This window comes from Cuculus canorus, chromosome 5, assembly GCF_017976375.1.
Source record: "Cuculus canorus isolate bCucCan1 chromosome 5, bCucCan1.pri, whole genome shotgun sequence".
NCBI lineage: Eukaryota > Metazoa > Chordata > Aves > Cuculiformes > Cuculidae > Cuculus > Cuculus canorus.
The window spans coordinates 49,448,665-49,472,056 of NC_071405.1; the positions used below are offsets into that span (position 1 = coordinate 49,448,665).

At 42.5% G+C, this 23,392-nt stretch overlaps 1 protein-coding gene across 3 annotated transcripts in view; it reads left to right on the forward strand.

The window, feature by feature from the left end:
- The window catches only part of TSPAN18 (tetraspanin 18), a 121,980-nt gene that overhangs the window by 45,503 nt on the left and 53,085 nt on the right, over nucleotides 1–23,392 (forward strand). For all 3 annotated transcript variants that reach the window (XM_054066809.1, XM_054066810.1, XM_054066808.1), the window contains one exon: nucleotides 13,169–13,296. The gene's annotated coding sequence lies outside the window, so the exon portion shown is untranslated. The remainder of the gene's footprint in view (nucleotides 1–13,168; nucleotides 13,297–23,392) is intronic.

The following is a 23,392-nucleotide window of genomic DNA, read 5'->3' on the forward strand; positions in this document are numbered from 1 at the left end:
TTGCTCTTCTCTGGACACGCTCCAGAGCCTCAACATCCTTCTTGTGGTGAGGGGTCCAGAACTGAACACAGTATTCGAGGTGCGGTCTCACCAGTGCCGAGTACAGAGGGAGAATAACCTCCCTGGACCTGCTGGTGACCCCATTTCTGATACAAGCCAAGATGCCGTTGGCCTTCTTGGCCACCTGGGCACACTGCTGGCTCATGTTCAGTCGGCTGTCAACCAGCACCCCCAGGTCCTTCTCTTCCGTGCAGAAATGTGTTTCCTGTTGCTCCTGGAGTAGAATTCATCACTATTGAACAGGGCCAGCTTTCATTGTGTCCCATAACCTGCTGTTTTCCTCATGAACTGGAAGACTCATGAAGTTTCCATCAGGAACTGCTACTGTGAACCTAGGGGACTGAGGCTTATTGGTGGCTGCTTGCCTACTCTCAATGCAGTACTGTGGCAAATGCAACAAAAATTGACTTATCAGTGTAGAAATGTCACCAGTCTTCTTTTTCCAACTGTCATGTCCAGCTTGGGATCCTTGTCCTGTAGCTGTTAGAGAGCTGTTAAGAATTCTTGGGGAATCGAGCTCAAGGAAGGTTTGCATTTTTATTTATTTATTTTTTTAAATAGACAATAGTAGCAAATCAGGTATTTTGAAGTTTTAAAGGATTAAAGAGGGTTGTGCTGCATTGAATTGAAGGTACACTGCTCTTCTGCAAATCAAGAGAATGACATTTTCATCTGCTGTGACCATCTGCAAGAATGAAATTGAATAATGACATTAGTACATTCAAGTACAGCTTCATTGATGACCGATTTTGCTCAAACTTCGTGAGAGTAAATCGCACTACTTAGCCATCAGGTTTCATCATCTTGGCTCTGTCACTCACTAATGGCTTATGCCTTGGGGATCACCAGAATTATAACTAAAAATGTTATCCTAATATACCTGATCAGATACAGAATATAGTACAAGAAAGAAAATGCCTTTTCAACCCCTGTTATAATTACTTATGTCTCTACGTGATGAATCATAAATGTTCTTGTGCTAGCTACGTGGAGAATTTGTAGCAATTATATTTTAAAATTTTCTGTATAAGTTCTATTGATAAATTGTCTAGAAATAGCTTATTGACTTTGCAATTGCATCAGTTTTTTGATATTTTTGTAGATGGTTTCTTGGTTTGCTGGTTGTTTACAAGCAATTCTTTTTTAGTATTCAGTGGCTGGTATTCAAGTGTTCAGCTTCCAGCTGCACAATTCAGTTTGTATTTTGACATATAGGTCACACAATAGTATTGCTGCTCCTTGACAAAGTGCGTATAATTCTAGCTTCTTGCATGAATATTTGCATTGAATTACAAAATTCTTATTCTGCACCCATTCTTTAGCATTTGTTTAAAAAGACTCGTTTCAGTTTCTGCTGGTAATCTTATTTACAAGACTATTTATAGAACTACTAATACACAGTGGACATTACCATAAATGAACAAATTTGCTGTAAAGCTTCAGCTATGCAGTCAGCTGCATTTTTATTAATTTAACTCTTTCCCCATCTTCTTTCTATGATACTAAAATATTAATCTTTATAATACTTATTTTTCTCTATGTGAAATTAAGTGATTCTATGAAAACTATCCACATATTATTGTTAAGTTATAAGCATTTCCTGTGGAAACTGCATATGGTGATATCCATCCTGAGTGCTGGGTGTCCCCTGCCTTATATGTCTCCTTCCATCTAATTTAAAAAGATTTTTTCCTGTTACATATTCCTAGAACTCCACAGTTCTGTTTAAAACTGCAGTTCTGTGAATATAAAATTAATAGATAAATAAAATACAATGCTTTAACTGGACAAGTCGTAGACATTAAATGAGCAACAGCCGACCACTTTCCGAAGTCCCAATCTTTGTTCTGTGGTCTCACAGATCCCTTTCTTCGTTGCCCTCCCTAAATCCCCTCCTGGCTGCAGAAAGAGAAGATAAGAGGATTGCAAGTGTGAAGACATTTCAGTCCAAGAACTGCATAACAAAGCAATGCACAGAGAACATGTTTGAAATTCCATTATACATTTCTAAAATAGCAATGAGAAGCATGTTCTCTTGTGGTTCAGAGATAAGGGAGAACTACCCTTCGAGAACTCAAGTGTCCAAAATAGAAAATTTCATTTCTGTTACTTATCACATGGACCATTTTGAAAACACTTTTTTTTTGTGTTCTTCTTTTTTTCTGTATTCAAATAACCACAGTAAAAGGCCCTGTGAGCCTGCCTCCCTGGCTTCTTCTTACTTGCACCTCTCAATAGTCTCTGGGGCTTGGGAGGGTGTTTATTACAAATGAATGTTTAATGTCTGCCTCAAAGAGCTACTTGTCTGGCTTGGATTTTCTGGTTGCACTGCTCCGGAAACAGCTGTGCATGGAGCAGGGGCCTGTTGAGTGTCACCTGGACACAGAGATGCTCTTGCATCTTGCGGCTGTTTTTATTGATGTCTTTCTTGTCTTACTGGTTGGCAGTTCATTTGACAGAGAAAAGTTCGGTGGGGAGGTGACACCAATTGTTTTGTTTGACTTTCTTCATTGGCAGTTCACTCCTGTTACAGGAGGCTGCTGGCTGAGTGTGGACTGTGAGGGCAAGAGGGCTGAAGGACATCCCTGACCTAGCTTACCCCTGGGTAAGATCAGGACAGTGTGGCAGCTGTTCAAAGGAGGTACTGAGGAAGAAAAGGTCATGGTGAGCCAAATGCTTCCTCCAGCTGTCTTACTCCTGAAGTTAAGTGCAAGAGGGAAGGAGGCACCTGGTGCTAGACACTTGTGATATAACTTTGCTCTGACTGCTTTCATCTAGGATGGCAGCTGGTACCTGAATCTTAGTTGTCTTTCTGACAGGACAGGTGAGTCTTTCATTTAAATACAGCTCGTTTAGGTTGTAGCTAGGAGATAGGATGTGCAGAATGCTTTAGCAGCATCTGTTTTTCAAACTCTAGCAAGCTCACTCTGAGGTGTACTTAGATGAGGGATATGCCTGCTACATCTCTTTTTAATTGCAGTCTTGAGACTGACTTGCTTGTGCCTCAGAAGAGGTGTCTGCTGCTTTGTCTGGCTGGGTGGACTTGGAGCTGTGTAAGAAAGCTTGAGAAACTTCTCGAAGTCTGAAACCAGTCAGTGTGTGATTTGCACAATCAGTGCATAAGAGCAAGGCGTTACAGCTTCCGAAAGCTTCAGCTTTTCTCCCAGTTGTTGGGCTCACTTCACATGTATCAGAAAACATTTCTCAGCTGGTGGAAGTAATTTATTCGTGGTCCTAGCTTGAGCTGTCTGCAGACTGCTGTGCCTTGCCAACTGGTAGCCAAACATGAGAACTAACAAGTAATTATGAATTTTAAGCAGCAGCTTTCACCAGGTGAGCCAAAGGGAAGAAAGGTTTCCCCTTGGAGGTGCTCTCTTCAGCTTGTTGCAGCTAGGAACTGCTTTCTGAGGAGCTTTAAAAAACCCAAGTCCATCCAAAATGAAATACAGCTGTTCAGAGAAGGTAAAGCTCTTTTAGCAGTTACACCCTAACAGTGCAGGGGGCTGTTTTGTGTGCTTTGTGTTCAGGAGTTTAAAACAAATAATGCCACAGAGAGTTTTTGTGCAGTTGATAGTTTCCTTGTCATAGTTTCGTGATTGCACTCCCTGCCTAATTAGATGGTATTGTGCCTCCTCTAGACTCTTACGGAACAGTGCAGTCAAAAGCTGAGTGCTAGTAAAAGTGCCTGTGGTTGATTGTAAGGCCAGTAGGCCGATTTTAGTTCACATGTCTTCTTAGTTGCCCTTGTACAGATAGCATTGGTCTTTTTCCTGTCTCTGTCTCACTGTTTCTAGTCTGGTGCAAAATGCTGAAGTAAAGATGTGCTGCTTATTGAAATGCTGAAAAAACCCTGAAGCTGAAGTTAAAGAAAAGCATGAGGGAAGGTCAGGTAAAAGGTAAGGTCATGTTCATTTGCAAGACATACCGTTGTGGGCAGCTCTGTAATAGAAAACCAGAATGCACTGTCTTGGCTGGAAGGAGTTGCCCCTGCAATGGTGAAGAGTGTTTGCAGTCTCATTTTCAGGAAAAAAACCTGACAGTCAGAAGCCCTCTTTACTGCTCAGGCTGCTGAAAAGTTGTTTTTTGGTTTACACACATAGAGTGTGTGTGTAATTTATTTTACATATAATGTAAAATTATATGAGGATTATATTATTTTACATATAATGTAAAATTATACGAGGAGACTCCAGCAGCAACACAGACAGTAACATCAACACATGCCATATTTTGGAAACACTTAGAAAATTGTAAGTTAAATGATCAAGGCAGAAAGTTTGAGAATGCATCACATTCGTTTTGTTTCACTTGATACACTTTCAAAAGGCCAGGTTTTCAGAAATGGCTAAACATTTCTTGCCTAAGGAGTCTTGGATACCCATCTTGAAACATTTATATAGATGCATCCCTGAACCACTGACCACTTCTGCAAACTTTGTTCTTCACAGTGGAGCTTTTCCCTATCCATCTCTTTGGGATCTCATTGTACTGCTGTTGCAGACATGGAGTTTTGCCCTCAGTTTCAATGGAATTGTCATTTCCCTTGGCTGGCCCTCATCCTCTTATGTTTAGCAGGCTCAGAAGTGCTCCTTCACTGCTTGTCTAACAGTCTTCCAAAGGGGTATTCTATGACCATTTTGTGTTTTTTCAACAGAAAACATTGTCTCACATTGTAAGAAATGTACTAATAAAGTGAGGAAGTGATGTTCCTTTGCTGTTCCTTTGCTTATGCTCTGTGGCATTGAGCCAAAGAGCTTGCTTTCTATGGCTTTGAGAGAGGTGGTATCCCATTTTTCAGTTCTGGTAGATCCTTTGGAAACTAGGTTCATTCAGCATTGTTGCAGAACCTGCAGAGCATTTTGTTCTGCCTGTGCTCTGTAATAACAACCATAGTCCTTGAACTGAACCACTCGACCAGCTCCATGCTTGCAACTTCTGTTATGTTACCCTGCTTTTGATTGCTAGTTGTTTAAAGGTGTTGAATGAGAAGGCAGAAGAGGAGAAGCAGTAGGAAGGACTGAGGGAAAAGCAGCTGGGGAAAAACATTTACAACTAGGGGACATGCCCTTGTAACAAAAGGTTGTATGAGTCCTTAAAAGCACCATCATGCAAAAATACCAGTTTGTTTGGCTGACTCTGTATGTATGCCTTTCTGTTGTGCAGTCAACCCTTTTGAGGCCTTTAAGAACTATGTTGTTAGTAGTATTTGCATTATTATGGCTTCTGATTCTTAGTACTTGAAAATCTAGTAGCTATTTCTGTAGGGCTCAGTTCTTAATTTACTACAGTTTCCACACATAAACAGCCTTACTGCACAGTGGCAATATACTTTCCATCTAAGCTTATTAAACTGTGCTTCCATGTGTGGTCTGTGTCTTTGCTGGCTTGCATGTTCCGGTAAAGTTTTCTCACTGATGTCTTTAACGCTGCTGTAATTTGGTTACTTTGGACAGGAGTTGTAGTTGCAGTGTACCCTTCTGTGGTAGCTTTTTTCCAGTGGTTAAATTCAGCAATTTGCAAAAATTAAATCTGTTGTGGTTTATTTGGACCTATGCATAGCTCAAATTCTGTGAAGAAGGCAGTTAAGAACAGCAGAAGGCTGGACACAGAGTAATAGAGTTTGGGGTGATATGGCGTGTGGACAAGGAGACCTGACCTTGACTCGCAGAATAATGACACCAAATGCAGAATTCGGTGCAGGTATGTGGCTGTGCACGGGGTGCAGGGGGGATCTTTCCTCCAAGCTTGCACACCATGTGTCAAAGCCGGTACATCTTTATTGTGCCATGTTTTAAGTATGCATTGGCTTAACATACATAGTCATAACTTTTCTGAGAAGTGGGTAGAGTTAGTAAGATTAGTCACGGGAACTCATTATCACAGTAAGATTAATTACAGAAACTCATTATCATAAGTCTCCTCCTCTTAGTGCTTGCGCATTTTCTCATGGTAGTGGTCGGTAGGGTCTTTGGGGCTGAAGGCAGGCAGTCTTCCTCGCGTTGAACTTTTCACCTTCCCTCCTTGCACATGCTCTTAGAGAGCCTCGGCTGCCTTCCAGCCTTATCTGGCCCAGCTGGTGATCCCTGCTTTTACGGTTGTACCAGCCCTTGTTATCTGCCTTCAACCAGATACAGTCACCGCCCCGTTAAGAAGAAAAACCCTTTATGTCAGAATTCTTTAGTTTAGTTAATATAATAGGTTATTAACTTAGAACAAGTGGTTTCTTCTTTCAGCCTGCTCAGTAGGGAAAATAAAGAAGGATATAAGGGAAGAGGGTGGTTTCAGCCATGTCTTGGAAAATCATCCTCCTTTTCTCTTGCGCTTTGCAATCTGCCTTCATGTGCTGATCACAAGATTCGTTAGTCTGAAGGGCCAAAACCTTTGAGCCATGTGCTAGATGTTTGGAACACGATGAAAATGCCAAGATGGGTGGTATGTAATAGCTTTGTTACTGTGGTCAGGAAGATTTAGGCGGAATTTCAAGCTCTGGGATGGAATTTTGCAAGCTGTTATTTTTCATATCAAGAGGATAATGGGGCAGCATTTCATATCCTTTTCCAGAACTGGCTGTGGCTTTTTCCTTGGCCTTTGCCATTTTGTTATTGGGTTTTGTGTGCTTTCTGCTCTTGGCATTCTGCTGCTAAGCCCTTTAAAATTATTATGTCTTTCAAGAAAAATAAGCACATCTTAAGAGGCATTTTATTAAGGGGCGGGGGAAATTTGAAGCTTGTTTAAAGAAAGAAGATATGAAGAAGATAAGGCAGAAGTACTGATGCATTCCAAAAGAGAACTGAAGGGCTGTACAACTCTGTGAAGTGCACCACTCTGTATTAGCTTCTTCACTGAGAAATCTTTTGAAGGACCAGAGTCACACATGCATGTATCACACTCTTACTTATTAGAGAGCTTTATATATATTTGGAAGCCCATTATTCTCTTAAGGAATAAGCAAATGGTACTTAACTCCCTAAGTGGGAATCAAAGCCTTTCCAAACTAATTCCTGTTCCAGCAGATGCTTGAATTGTTAGTAATAGATGAATACCGTTATTGCATGTACAGTGTGTGCTGCCTTGAACGCCTATTTTATTTCTGCCCTTGGATGCTTCTGTAATTCTAGGAACATCCTGCCCACAGGTGAATCTGAGGGAAGAGTTAGAAGAGGTAGATGAGGGCCTTAGAAAAGCATGATACAAACCAGCTAGATTGTCAGAGCTAATAAAGTGACAACTTGAGTGTGAAAACCCAAGTGCCATGCCACCGTATCCCAAGGCTCAGCCAGCCCTTTATGCAAGTGAAGGGGAGAGCGCAGCAACAACAAACCTAAATTAATGGTTCAAGGTGACAGAAAGCGTTATTCCTGAGTCAAACAAGAAGGAAAAACCTGACAAACAGTGAGAATAACTGTTGTTGTTTATGCACTACAAGTATTTGAAACCCCAGAGAGAAGCTAAGGAAGTAGTGGTTCATGTTAAATGATGTAAAATGATTGGAAATTTCTATTATTAGTGCAAGTACTTCTATTAGGCAACCTTCCTCAGAGCAGGTAATGCAATGCTATTGCTCAGAAAGTGCCATTGGTTTGGTTTTTTTTCCAATAGGTTTAGGGCATGGAGGGCATTTGGATTAATGAGAGGCAGAGGTGATGGAAAACACTCCATTATCCTTAGCCTTTGGTAAGCCTAGATAATTAGTGAAACCTTTGCAAGAAGGTTACCTTCATTTCAATGTAATTGCAAAATAATTATCTTGTCTGGTAGGGATATCATCTGTGTTGATTGATAGCACACAGGTGATATATGAAACATCTGTTTCAGAAGTACCTGCACTAACATGGTTCTTACTGAGTTGGTCAGCTGGAGGCTCCATGATTTGGTATATTCAAAGCCTGTATGAAACAGCACATACCAGCGTTTGCTGTTCATTATAAAGGGGGTGGGTAGAAAACTGGCCTCTTTGGGCAGTTTTTGAGTGCCAGGTGAGAATTCCTTGTGCTCATTTACATCAGAATCCCTAAGGCTTCTCCCCCATGGAATGAGAAGCACATCAATGTGTTGTGGACTTCAGTTTTGACAAGGTGCAAAGGAAATGACTTTCGAAGAAAGACAGGAGAACAAGAAAGATAAAAACAGTGATCACCATACTGAAGAACAGGCAATAGACTTGAGACTGAAGATGTTCCCAATTCTGTCACTGGCTTTCTGTCTGATCTTTAGCACCAGTATCTCTATGCATTTCTGCTTCCCATCTATAACAAGGGAAATATTAGAATTTCCTTTTTTCCTGTTTCGTGTCTGTTTAGGCAGCAAGCTTTTTGGGCAGGGGGTTTTTTGTGCTGCGCACAGTAAAGAGTTCTATGGGGCCTGATGGGGCTCTCATGATAGTAACAAGAGGCAGGATGATGTCCAAAGGTGTGGTTTTGGAAAAGTAGCCAGTGGTTTACTTTTTCCTTATCTTTTTCCTTTGCCTTAATAGCCAAGGAAGTTAACGCATTTCTGAAATGTAGTTTTAGTAGCGTGGCACAGTTCAGTGTGAGGCTCAGTGGCTTCTTGGTGATAGCAATCCCCTGTTGCAGTAGTTACCATGAATGCATCACTGCTTGCCATCCTTGCCGTTCACCCCAAATCAGGTAGTTTTTCCTTTGCAGGGAACAGGAAATAATCTGCATTATTTGTTAGAATTGAATAGTAATTGTGTTAAGAGTTAGGTGGCCAGCAGTGTTGGCGGGGATGGTAAAGGAGGTGGATTTGGTCAATGTTTGATTATGTCATTTAATGTGCATCTAAATATGTGCTGACTGTTCGCACTTCCCACAGCATGTTGAATAACTATCTCTTTCTCTCATACACACACATATATCCGCTTAGATATCTAAACACAGGTTTTGGAGGTGCGTTAGGTCAACTTGGGGCATTGGACATTGTGACCTAGTCCCTCTGGACATAATTTCTGTGGGGAAAAGGTTATTCTGCTAGACAGGTGTATACCTTTTCATTTTCAGGCATTGCGGTGATACTGTTTTCATCAGGATGAACTGTGGTTTGCCCATGGTCTGGTCTGTAACCGGAGCTGCATCTGCTGCTCCCAGGAATGCCAAGCTTCGCATCTGATCTGGAATGCCAATGAGCCCATATAAAGCTGTTAACGTTTGTGTGAGGCTTTTTAGTCCTCATTACTAATCAGGTAGAAGGATAATTCCTCAGTTGCTGTTCCAACCTGTGGGATTTTACGGACTTAATTAATGCTTTTTCTTGTTAAATCTCTTTTTAAGTGCAAGAAGGTGTGCCTGACTTGCTTTTGAGGGCCTCTTCTCACGTCTGTATCAAAAGCACAGAGGTCCCAGAAGTTGGAGGGTGAGCCCTAGGGGTAGCTGAATTTGGCAGCACTCCCTTGTGTGCTGAAGGCAAGCTTCTGGGGCAGATCCAAGTCTACAAAGTAGGGGGGACCCTGCTTCCCTTTCCTGCTCCCCCCGTTTGCTACCACTCAGCAACAAAATGGAAACTTGTGACGTGACCAAAGGATAACAAACTGCATGCTGAATGTCTGCTGAGTGTTAAAAATGCCAGCCTACGCCATCCTTCCCAACCTTTCGGTGTGTCAGCAAGCTGTTTATGTAAATAAATATACATATCAAACAATAAGCAAATGCCTTTTTAACATACGCTGTTTCAGGCTGAGATATTCCTTCTGATGCAGCTCACACCATCGTCTGCCAAGCTAATACCAACTCCACAGCTCCCTTTCAGTTGTATTTAATGCACAAAGATTTTTGTTGTGGTAAGTGTAAAATATAATGAGGAATTGGCTTGTTTTACATCTGTTTGGTGTTACTTGTGATGTATAAAATGTTCGATGGGAACACTCTGTGTTCCTCCCAGTCTCTGTCAGTAGATAGTACAATCTTTTGTTCCTTATATTTCAGGAAATGGCTTTATATAAGCATGCGTATGGTTGTAGAAGTATACAGGGATTAAAAAAACAGTAATTTGCAAAACAATTGACCATTGGTGCTCTAAAGTGAACAAACATTGAAGTGAGGAGGAAGCTGAGATCAAGGCTGGATTTAATAAACACCCTGCCCCCCAAACAAAAAAAAGCAAACCCCAAAAACTTAATTCCAGCAGAGTCTGTTGTGCACCTTAAATCAAACCAAACTTGGAAGCCACAGAGTCTAAAGCCTCAGGGGTTTATCTTACTGCAGTGTTGTGGAGGGAATACCCAAGAGCAGCTAGGCTGGGTCACATTTTGTCTAATCCACAGTCTTTTCTCTGATAGCAACCACCAGTGATTAGAGATTAGATAAGACTGGGGCAACTAACCAGGAGAAATTCCACTTTAAGCTTTTGTTTATTTTTGTTTTCATATGAAAAATGTATTAAGACCAGGTGACCTGTAGTCTACTGGCTCTACTCCTCTTTGAAAATTTGCCTACAGAGCTACATGAGTGTTGGATCCCTTGGTGCTGCTGTCTCTTTGTCACTGTGCATCAAACATGGAGAAGGTCCCTGGGTTTTATTGCCCTTATTCAGGTTTTACAGATGATGCTGCTTTTGCCCTACTCAGATACAAAGGAATCACATTAACTAAAATGAAAAATCAGGCTGTTTATGCAGGCAACAAGTCTTGAAGACAACTCTCTGTCAGGCTTTTCTGAGGTCTGCAGAGAGAAAGGAGAGTATTCCCACTGCTTGAGACACTCTTAATTGGATTAGATATAAACAAAGCGAGGAATGGTGGTCGTGGTGGGAGGACAGGCATGATCCTCCACTGGAGAGGTAGATTTAGATGACCTGAGATATCTTCTGTTTCTTAATGTTCCTTGAATAGAGATGATTGGAATCTTTCATCTGAGTGAATAGACATAGAAGACAAAATACAGTATTAGTGACCCTAGATATATCAGAGTTCTCTGCTTCTGAGTACATCAGCTGGAATAGTAATAGGGAATGAATGGGCTTTGCCTACATGTACAGCACTGTCCTATGATGGAAAGGGAAGATTGGTACTAAAAATGCCATTGAATCAAATTGCAGTACACCTGCCTGTGGCACTTTCCATCCTGTGGTTTTAGAGCACTTTACAAGCCTAAATGAATTAATCTTTCTTTTTTCCTTATTGCCCCCAAAGGCTGGAAGTTACTAAGCATTACTGCGTGTTGGAAAGGAGTAGGGCTGCAATCAGTACAGTAGGTTTCTGTTAGGCATCAGATACTTTGTCCTGCGTAGAAGGACATATGGATATATGCATTTTCTACATGCAAGCACTTGGACCTCTCAAATGTTTGCCCTTCCCCTTTTAAAGAAACTGGTATCTGGATGGTATGTGTGTATTTGAAATGCCAGGTTGTGCAGAGCAGGGAAGAGGCTTGTAAACAAACACCCACAGGAGGATGAAGGTGAACTGAAAAGTGTGCAAGTCCACTAGAGACATGGGTGAGGAAAACATCTGCCTGAATACCTGTTTCATAGAATCATAAATCATAGAATCACCATGTTGAAAAAGACGTCTTGGATCATCGAATCCAACCATTCCTATCTGCTACTAAACCGTGTCCCTGCTCTGCTCACTAAACCATGCTGCTCCTCTAGTGCACATAAGATAAATGACCAGGATGCAGAGCCCTCCTTGGCAGGGTGTCTCTGGCTGGACACAGCATGCAGCGCTCCTCTGTCCCACTGAGTCCCTCCCTTGTCCTGGAGAAGTGTGAAATCGCACTTCTGTGAAGAGGAGCAGGGAGCTGCTAACAGAGGGTTTGATACCCACACATACGGCAGGAATTTCCTTTCATGTGGTCTGGTGTGACATTGGCACTTCCTAGCTGGCTTGTTAGTGGCATTGTAATCTACTGACTGACAAATATTAGCTCAGCTCAGTATGACTGTTTTCTCCGGAGAGCACGACAGACAAGAGGAGCTTGAGATGTCCATCTGCAACCCTGTCTCAGTGTCTTACAGGACTGCTAGCTGGAGTTGCTGTGAAAGGACCATCTCTCCCAGCTTTCCTTCTTGGCCCTGGAGGTGTTACTAAGTGCTGTGATGCAAGGAGGGGCACTGACGCTCCCTGATTCTGCATGTGGACGGTTGGCCCCTCCTTTGGAATGCTGGAGGGACAGGGCACAGTGGATGGTTTTGGTTTCAGAAGAGAGCAAAGCAGCAAGGTAGACTGGGCAGAAGAGAAGTAACGCTATGAAATAGATTTGCATGGCGCCAGCTTCATATCTGAATTGGAGCTGTCAGAGAGAATGAGATCCAGACACAGTGCTGTTCTCCAGAGAGAGGCCATTATGGAGCGATTGCTCTGTTAAGTGCTGGCTTCACCTCTATGCTCCAGGTCTGGCTGACTTCTGCAAAGAGAAAACCAACAAGATGTGGCATGATCCTTACTCCTTTCCCATTGGCCTTTTCTGCTTTTCTCCAGGCTCTGATATACCTTCTTTTGTTTGCTTATTGCTTCTCTGCCTGAGGATCTCCCACTGAACACTTCTCCTTCTGGCTCTGTTGGTGTCTTCATACTTCCCTTACGTGCCTCTGGGTTCTATCACCTTGCCCTCTTTTTCATCCTTAGTCTTTTCTGACTCACTCCATTCAGCATACAGTTGCACTCAGTAAATGAATATGTGTGTGCTTATTTGCTGCAGGTATGTACGTCTTAAACATTTAACTGACTTTGTTTTTTCACACACCACTCCATCCTCCCTTCTGGGACTTGCCTTTGGGGGACTCACAGCATCTCTTTGGACTGTCCCTGTCCCCTCCTGTTTCCCTGGTGACTATCACAGGGGAGCAGGAGGGGAATATGCAGAGCAACTCTGTTGCTCCTCTCTTGTTTTTCTGGAGCTATTCCTGCTCCTCCTCCTGTCTTCTGATCAAAGCCCTTTTCTGGCCAGTTGAAGTGAACTGGAAAGTAAGGAGGAAGATTTTGCCTTCAGTCCAGGTCTTGCCATGGTCTTCAGAGTCTCTGCCAGCTGCATTCCCTTGCCTCATTCAGGTGTGCAAGAAAGAGAGGTGATCTTTACCTAAGTGGGAAGAAGTGGGTAAGCAAGGTCACGGTCTTCTCCACAGTTCCAAAATGGAGATGTCTCTTATATATTTGTCATTGCTGTTTTGACAGGTTGACAAGCCTGGATCGCAGCGCTAGGGACCTGGAGCAAGGACCCTGACTGATGCATGTTTAGTGTGACCTGACTTCTTGAGGAGAAGTATTCCTCTGAAGGCCTGTGGCTTCACAGCAGCACGCAGGTAAGGCAGACGGCCCTCCTAGTGTTCACACTCTGCTGCTGGGCTTTGGTCTTGCTGGAGTGGACTGAGCAGAGGAATTTTTCCACTCATTTGGTCGAGAGAGGGGCTTGGTCACCTCTGCCTGTGCCATATCTGTGGAGGTGAAATCTTAGACTGTGTTTACAGCATGGGGGGTGATTTTCAGCAAAAATATGTTTTCAGAGGATCAGGACTACTCATATAGTCTAAAAGCGTGGGAGGAGTATGGTGAAAAAAAGAAAAATGTTATAGATAAAGTAATAATAAAACAATACTTAGACCTCTTGTTCTAAAATATTTTTATATTGAAAATTACCTTAATTTAAACAGAAAGCTTTTTAAAGAAAGAAATAAAGACGTGTATGTTGAGGGAAGGGGTTAAGTAAGAAATTAATTAAATAATTTAGTTATCAACTGGGTAAGTGGGTAAGATGTTTTAGGTCATCCAAAAGTAAAAAAACAACAACAAACAAAACAAAAAGAAAACCCAAACCAAACAGAAAAGCCCTGCAGTTATAATTGGCATGACTCATGGAAACCTGATCTAGAAATGATGAGGCCCTTTAGTCCAAATCCTTAATCCTCTACTAGTATGTAGCATCATTCCCAGCAGTGTCTACCAGTCCTGTTTTAAATGATGGGATTTTCCCTTGTCCCCTTGGGATACTATTGCACGGTCTAATAGAATTAATCTGCTTACTTCTCTTTCAACCCCTGACCACTGCAGATGCAATTAGTAGTAGGCAATGGGAGGATTCTGTTTCCTATGCTGTATTATGAAGGCTTAGGGCTATATTGTGTTAAACCAGACAGCAGTTGGAAGCATGTATGTAGGAGTGTGGCTTATCTGTCAGTACTCATTACAGACCCATAAATGTCTCTGAACTACAGAGTTCTCAAACTCACAGGAGCTTTTTTACAATAGTAATACAGGATCTGATAAGGCACAGACTAATATATTTGAATGCCTGTGAGAAAGATGGTAAGATTGGAAACTAAAGTGGAATGCAAAGTCACGTGCTGCTCATTCTAGAGACTCTCAGAGGCAATTTATTTCTCTGTTTCTGGAGCATTCACTGGCCTTGTTTTTGACTTCTCATGGACAGTTTGGTAGGAACTAAGTGAAATAGATTTTTGCTGTCTGTGATGCTGCTGGAGGTACCATTGCACTTTTCCATCTGTGAGTTTGAGGTGTGTTTTAGATGAATATTGTGAGATTCTGCTGATGTTTACTGAAAGGCCCCAGTAAAATAGCCAGATGAATACAAACTCAAATAAATATGACCTGAAAAAAATCATATCTGGTCTATTTAGACTGTCCCAGCTCAATACAAATTGGGGCTTTCTTCTGTGACATTTAACCCATTTTGCTCCTTGAATTTGGAAAAGTTCTAGTAGTGGGAAATGTTACTCAGTTTCTAAAGTGTGTGGATGGAGTTTCAACCTATTTACATCTGGAAACTACAGCAACAGCTGATCTGTACAAACTCTGTGTGGATACTTTCAAAGTGAATTAAAAAACACATCCTAATATGGAAACCGACAGTAATGTAGTTGCTGTTGGATGTTTGAATGTGGCTGCAATGTGAAGTGGGCCAGAGATCCTGAAAAACTGTGCATATGCCAGCTTTCCACATGGGCTGCATGCTGTGGCACTAAAGGAGAAGGTTACAATCTTGTTCCTCCACCATCCCAATAAATCCCTAGCTCTAACACGCCATAGCTTTTCTGCAGTATTTCCTCAAATAGAAAGCCTGAAGATAAACTTAGCCATTGGTCTGGTGTTTCATTATCAAGGTACGTTAATTAAGACTATTAAAATTTGACTAGATTGCCTGTGTCAGATCAGAATGTCTTAAACACTGAAGACTGAGTTGCTGATCTCCAATGTGTTCAATGAATCCAGTGCTAATTTGCCCATTGTTTTTGGTCAGTTGAAATTCTTTTCCGGTTTGGTGCTTGGCTGCCTCACATGGTTTTGTAGAGTGCTTCAAAGAATGGGGAGGTGGTGACTGAAGCAGGGTGTAATGATCCATTGCACTTGAGATCATCTGCAGCTTAAGTTCCTTGCCCCCCTGCGTTGCCAGTCAAGCTTTAATTCCAGTGAAAATGTCAGTAAACCAAGGCAGGAAGGTACTATTTCTACTCTGCTGTTCCCTTTTTTTTTTTTCTCACTGAAAGTTTATCTCACTGCTTGCTTTTTAAAAGCACTGCATTAGCTGGAGGAGGGAGTAAAAGGCATGCTTTATATACAGATGCTGGTGATGATCCTTTCAAAAGCTACGTTTCTCAAGCTGGGAGCTATAGACCCCTTTCAGTGCAGTCACAAAGAAATCCAAGAGGAAATGGAGGATGAGGGCCAGCAGGAAATATATATATATATAAATATATGGAGTTTTTTTCCCTCAAGTTGTCTTCTAACTCCTCCTCCTGCCAGGCAGGCTATTGTTTGAGACTTTACATGGGATACCAGTTACCATATAAGGAAAAAGGCATCATGCTGCATTCTTTGTAAAAATTGATTTTCTACAGTTGCCTTTTTTCTTTTTCTTGCTGAAAGTTGTTCTGCTTTTGTGGAAGATGTGGGCAAAAGGAAAACAGTACGCTACAGTATGCATGTATACAGTCTTGGTCTGTGCAAAAGAGTTCGCTGTGGGTCTTTTACTGCAATTTAGGTGACTAGACAAAGCAGCAATAGCAAATGAGGTTCAGCTACTATGACAGCAGCAGCAGGTGTTGCTGTGCATTTTCCTGCATCCTGAACTCTGTAATAATCCTCCTTGTCTTTTGATTTTTTTCTTACTTAAGAGGATGTCAGGACAGTGGAACAGAGGCATGAAGTGTCCCTTCTGTGTCCATGTTCATTCACAATCCACTATTTATGCAGTGTATATTTCCAGTCCCAATGTAATTACATCTGGACTATTACAAGAGCATCCTGCCTTTTACTCCTAGGGTGTTCCGTACCAGTTTGTCCCCGTTTCAGAATATGAAATTTTAAGTGGTGAAAATATCTTTACACCAGAACTTTGGTTTGTGATTAAAAGCCAGCATAAAAAAGTGTTACTGAACTGGGGCTTTAGTTCTTCACCGTTGCCTGAAATCCTTGTTTGTGAAATGGAGTTAATCTTCATTACACTGTTTTAGATGAGAACCCGGAGCTGCAGAGATCTGAACCTTGTGCTCCCAGCCTGTGATTTGTTCATTCCTGCAGATGTGCTGAGTGATATGAACCAGTCTGGGCCACCAGCTTGCTCTCTTCTACTTGATAACCAAATTTCTAGAAGTACAGGGGGGTGTCAGTAGAACAGCCACCTTGGACTTTGGAGGGCAGACTTTGTTCTGTTCGGAAGGCTGGTCAATAAAGTTCCATGGGGGACAGTTCTTCAGGGCAAAGGTTGGATGCACTTTAAGAAGGAATTCCTCATGGCACAGGAGCAAGCAGTCCCCATGCGTTGTAAAATAAGCTGATGGGGGAGAAAACCACGTTGGCTGAGCAGACAGAGCTAGGTAGGTATCAGAAGAAAGAGGAAAATAAATGAACTTTGGAAGAAGGGCCAGGCATCTTGGGAGAACTACAGAGATGAAGTGAGATCATGTAGAGAGAAAATCAGAAGGGCTAAAGACCAGTTAGAGTTTAGATTGGCCCATTCTGTAATAAAAAATCCTTCTACAAATATATCAATAACAAAGGGAGGGCCAAGGAGAATCTCCGTTTACTGGACACAGGGGGACAATACTAACAAAGGACAAGGATAAGGCTGAGGTGCTTAATGCCTTCTTTGCCTCAGTCTTTAATAGTAAGGTAAGATGTTCTTTGGATATTCAGCCTCACGAGCCACTAGACAGGGAGGAAGAGCAGAACAAAGCTCTCTTGATCCAACAGGAAGTGGTTAGAGACGTGCTAGGCAAACTAGACGTTCGTAAGTCTATGGGGCCAGATGGGATTCACCCAAGGGTTTTAAGGGAGATGGCGAAGATGCTTGCCAAACCTCTTTCCATCATCTGCCAGCAGTCCTGCCTGACTGGGGAAGCTCCATTGGACTGGAGGCTGGCTGATGTTACACCCATTTACAAGAAGGGTTGGAGAGAGGATCCGGGAAACTACAGGCCTGTCAGTCTGACCTCAGTGACAGAGAAGGTCACAGAGCAGGTCATCCTGAGTGCTATCACACAGCAAACACAGGATAACCGGGTGATCAGGGCCAGTCACCTTGCGTTTATGAAAGGCAGGTCTTGCCAAACAAAGGTGACTGACTTGATGGATGATGGAAAGGCTGTGGATGTAGTGTGCTTGGATTTCAGTAAAGCCTTTGACACAGTTTCTCACAGTATTCTGCTTGAGAAACTGTCTTCCACTGGCCTGGACAGGTGTACCCTCTGCTGGTTTAAAAACTGGCTGGATAGCCGGGCCCAAAGAGTCATGGTAAATGGAGCTAAATCCAGCTGGAGGCCGGTCACAAGTGGTGTCCCTCAGGGCTCAGTGCTGGATCCAGTCCTGTTTATTATCTTGTATAAATGACCTGGATGAGTGGATTGAACGTACCCTTAGCAAGTTTGCGGATTGCACTAAGCTGGGAGGAAGTGTTGATCTGCTTGAGGATAGGGAGGCTCTAAGAAGGGATCTGAACAGGCTGGGTGGATGGGCTGAGGCCAGCGGGATGAGTTTCAACAAGGCCAAGTGCCGAGTCCTGCACTTGGGACACAACAACTCTATGCAGTGCTATAGGATTGGGGAAGAGTGGCTCGAAAGCTGCCTGGCAGAGAAAGACCTGGGGGTGTTGGTTGACAGCCAACTGAACATGAGCCAGCAGTGTGCCCAGGTGGCCAAGAAGGCCAATGGCATCTTGGCTTGTATCAGAAACAGCAAGGCCAGCAGGACCAGGGAAGTGAGTCTGCCCCTGTACTCAGCACTGGTGAGGCTGCACCTCGAATGCTATTTTCAGTTTTGGGACCCTCACTACAAGAAAGATGTTGAGATCCTGGAGTGCATACAGAGGAGAGCAATGAAACTGGTGAAGGGGCTGGAGAACAAGTGATGAGGAGTGGTTGAGGGAACTGGAGTTGTTTAGCCTAGAGAAGAGGAGGCTGAGGGGAGACCTTATCTCCCTCTACAACTACCTGAAAGGAGGTGTAGAGAGATGGGTGTTGGCCTCTTCTTCCAAGTGATAGGTGATGGGACAAGAGGAAATGGCCTCAAGCTGCATCAGGGGAAGTTTGGATTGGACATTAGGAAAAATTTCTTCACTGAAAAGGTTATCAAGCACTGGCAGAGGCTGCCCAGGGAGGTGGTTGAGTCGCCATCCCTGGAGGTATTTAAAAGGCAGGTAGATGAAGTGCTTTGAGATATGATTTAGTAGTGGATAGGTATGTTTGGACTTGATGATCTCAAAGGTCTTTTCCAACCTAATGATTCTATGATTCTGTGATTCCATTGCTGGGGATGACCATAGTCCAGTTATCCCCAAAGGCAACTGAAGCATTTGAGCCTTCAAGAGGAAAGGCTGCAATTATTTTGATGGTGATGTGCTTCTGCAGGTAATAGGGGTGTGTCAGAACACATGCTGCCTCAGGAAAAGGACTGAAAACACTCTTGAAGTTTGTTTTGTTTCCTGTTGCAACTGTCGCTTGTTGATGAACAGAAACTGCCTGCTTTTTAGAAGTAAGTCTTAACTCCAAGCAAATCTACTCAGTGACTTGTGCAAACGAACAACTGGAGCAGCATAAGCATAAATAAGGCTGAATCTCCTGACTCCAGAAAGCAGTGGCAGAGGCTAGAGTGGGAAAAGCATAGATCTGCAAGCTGGGAGTGCAGCCAGATCTTGGAGAGGAGTGAGTGTGTACTTGTGCATGTGTTCTTAAGAGTTGAGCACTCTTCCTCTTCTGTCCTCTTTTATTAGTAACTGGGATACAATCTCTAGCAGTGGTCCCTGTGATTGCCATCACTTCTGACTCCCTGACTGCCTTCTTGATTCTCTCTATAAAAATCTGTTCGGCAACTGATAATGTTGCAGAGTTTTTCAGAGCAAAAGCAGATAAAAAAGCAAAAAGCTCTTACAAAGAGCAGCAACAAATTTTGGGTTTCACTTACCACAGTCGTGTCATACCACTCAGTCTATGTTATACTGGACTATGATTATGGAACTGGTGAAAAGAAAAATACTTTCTATAAACAGTTTCTTTTTTTTTTTTTCAGAAAATTAATTGTTTTCCAATGCATACATTAATAATAGTGCTACCAAAAAGTTCAAATTTTCTGCATTTTTTTCTTTTGACTGTGAGTTAATGTGTTTAAAAAAGCTGTGCTACTTTCATATCTCTGCAAAATGAATCTCCAGACCAATCTTCTAGTATGTTAGATTGTGCTTAGCTTAGAGATAGAAGCTTCCCTGGGCTTTAATAAGATACTTGAGTTTGCACTAGTATGGCAGGAGAATGTCCTCATGTAGCCTTTTCTTCAGAAAAGGTAATTTGGTGCCTCCCAAATGCTATTCACTCTGGTATCAAGAGGAGATATCACTCACAGCGAGTGGTGTGGAACGATGCGATGCCCCATGTGCTTGGTTCTCAAATAACCAGTGAGGCGGCTAATGACTTTTGACACGTACATGGCTGTTGTTGGACATTTGAGTTAACATCGTGCTGATAAATGGGACGCTTTTCACCCAACAGCTATTGTTTTAAGCTCTCTGCATACTCCCAGACCTTGTGTTTTGGTTACAGTCTGCTCACATTTATAACTGACCTAATAATTATCGTTTCCAGAGACAATATATTTGTTATATGCACATTTATGCATATATATGACAAACTACTGTAAAGGGAAAGCATCCAGTCAGTGATGCATCTAGAGGGCAGACGGAGCCTGTGTTGCCAGCTCCATTTCAGTCTTACTCCAAGCATGCCCAGCAGCCACCTTGTCGTGGTTTAGCCCTGGCCCGGGCCAATTTTGCAGTTAAAATGGAGCAGTTGGGCTCCCAATTCCCCCACCACCACCACCCCTGGGAAAAGGGAAAATGAGAGGAAAAGACTTGCAGATCGATTGGAATTTAAAACAGATTGAATGAAATAATAATAATAATAATAATAATAATAATAATAATAATGAAAATGCTATTAAAAAGAAAATAATAAAATACATATAAATACATGAAGTTGCCCCCCCACCTCTCCATGACTGTATGTCATGACAGATGCTGTAGAGCAGGCACAGGAAGAAGGTGAATAGCAGGAGGGAGCTTGGCTTAGGAACTGGATTCAGGAACAGATGGATCTGGGATCAAGAGGTAAACAGACAGACAAGGTCCTCACTGGACGTTGACCATCGAAGTAGAGAGCAATACCTTGGTGACCCCTCAGTTTTATACTGAGTATGACACATGGGATGGAATATTCTGGTCAGTTTGGGGTCACCTGTTCTGTCCTCCCCTCCCTCCAGGTGTGACCCTTTCTCATCTCTTTGATTTATGACAATCCAGCGGCTTGAGGATGGCCTTGGTAAATACAGAAATAAGTAATGTTTTTTCTGCATACCAGCGCCCCATGTTATCACTTCTAGAGAGGAACACTATCTGGAAAACATGCAGTCAACTTTCAGAAAGTGAAGTTACTTAGACGAGACTTAGCTGACAAGTTAGAAAATTGTTTCTAATTTAGCTCAAACCAGGAAACACCTGCAGGCTTATGGAACTGAGGAGCCCAACTTGGCATCTTGGTTGGGGTAGCAGGAAGTTTCAGCGGCTGCTGAAGATGCTGTAAGCTGATTCATGAGGCTGTAAGTGGTTGCTGCTGCTGTGGTGTGTTGGCTGCTTCTCTCTCTTATGGGTCTAGAAGTGACACGAATAGCGAGGGGGCTCAAATATCACTGCAGCTGACTTAGGCAGGGGTGGACTGACCTTCTGCGAGGTATTGCCCAGAGACTGGGAGTTGGTGATTTAATGTTAACTATGGCGCTTACGGGGACTGGTTTTAGCTGCGAGTATCATGTTGAGGCTCTGGAGCGTGTCCAGAGAAGAGCAACGAAGCTGGTGAGGGGGCTGGAGAACAAGTCTTATGAGGAGCAGCTGAGAGAGCTGGGGTTGTTTAGCCTGGAGAAGAGGAGGCTCAGGGGAGACCTTATTACTCTCTACAACTATCTGAAAGGAGGTTGTGGAGAGGAGGGAGCTGGCCTCTTCTTCCAGGTGACAGGGGACAGGACAAGAGGCAATGGCCTCAAGCTCCGTCAGGGGAGGTTCAGGCTGGATATCGGAAAAAAATTCTTCACAGGAAGAGTCATCAGGGACTGGAACAGACTGCCCAGGGAGGTGGTCGAGTCACCTTTCCTGGAGGTGTTTAAGGAACGGGTTGATGAAGTGCTTAGGGACATGGTTTAAAGGAGTGTTAGGAATGGTTGTACTCAATGATCCAGTGGGTCCTTTCCAACCTGGTGATTCTATGATTCTATGATTCTATTTTAATACGGAACCAGGAACTGTGTGACATGTAGATGATGATAAAGGAGAAAGAAATAAATTGTCATTAGAAATACATCTCTTTCAGTTTCTGTCATTTAGATCTAATGCTGCACTGATAATTTACAGCTTTCTTTTGCCTGACTATATCGTGAGGTAAAGTTCTTTGTCAAGGGAAAATGGCGTTTACCCAATGTGACAGGGCAGGAAAGCAAAGCTGCCTCTCATTGCCCTGCTGGGGTGAAGCAGCTAAGATGGTGCCATACAGAACAGCAGTGAAGGCTTTGCATCATTTATTTTGAAACCTACGGAAGTACATTTGCTTTTGATATGTGAATTTTGATAAATACTAAGTGAAGCTGGGGACTTAGTTTAAGAGCTGCTAGAATTATTCTCTCACTGTAGAGATTTCTCAGGAAGCAGGTCTGTAAGCAGGGTATATGTCTGTGTATTTGAAGCTTTTATTTCCTTGCGCTTATGAGTAAGAGCTGGGATCAACAAAATGTGATAACTATTAGAATCAGTAATAAGGACAGTATTACCATATACATAGTGAAGTGGGTTTGAGGAGTTTTGCATTCAATTAATTAACTCTACGCCTAGCCTGCAATCTGACAGTGGGGGATGTAGTTTGATTCCTGTCTGCCTTTCTTCCCCATCTGTTTAAGAATGGTAATACTGCTAGTAAGTTTTCTCTTTTGGAAAATGGTGATAGAAGTATTTTATTTTGTGCAGAAACTTGCTTTGTGAAACTTTTGCATTCCTTTTCACAGAAACCTGAAGATGAAAAGCTCTTAATCCTGGATAGCTCATCTTCTTTTTTTTTCCTGCTGCTCCTCCTTTCTGTGACAAAGCAGGAATGGAGAAGGGAAAAAAATAAAAAAAAAAAAAGAGGTAATCCAGAAATTCCCTCTCCTCACATGTAAAACTGCCCATCAAAAAATGTCTGTACATCTTACATAAAAACAATGAAAACATAAAATCAGTTGATTTTTAAACTTGCAGAGTATGAAAAGATTATTACTGCTCTTACAGGCCCTGACCTGCTTTAAAGCAAAAGTTTCTTGCTTGTGTTGCTGTTCCTGTTTAGTGCAAAATCCAGAGACATGTAGGCAAGAAGAGCCTACATGTAGGTCAGCTGCTGGACAGGCTTGTGCACAGTAAAGATAATGATAAACTAATGACTGATTTGTCCTTTGTAAAATGACCCGTTCTCTGATTATCTTCTAATGGATGTGAGCTGCATCCTTGGCAGATGTTACATTTGTTGACAGTACTAGAAGATAAGAAACTAGGAACTGAAAAGCTTTGGACGTGCTTGTGCTTGGTGTTCAGGACTGTTCTCTGGAGCAAGTGGCAGAAGCTAAAAGGTAGATATGACATGTAGGCATTTTGTGGCCAGGTGACAAGGGATATGCATAATGGCAGAGCCTGTATTTTAGGTTCAGTGCCCACCATGTGGAGGTCTTGAGCTGAACAGGAGACCTGTTACTTTCCTGCAATAGGGGAGCATAGCACATGCATCAGTGGACCACTCCTCCCAGAGCATGTATAAAAACAAATAGATTCCAAAGCAACATAAACTTCCTTTTTTAATAATTTGTGGAAGGTTTATTTGCAAATCCTCC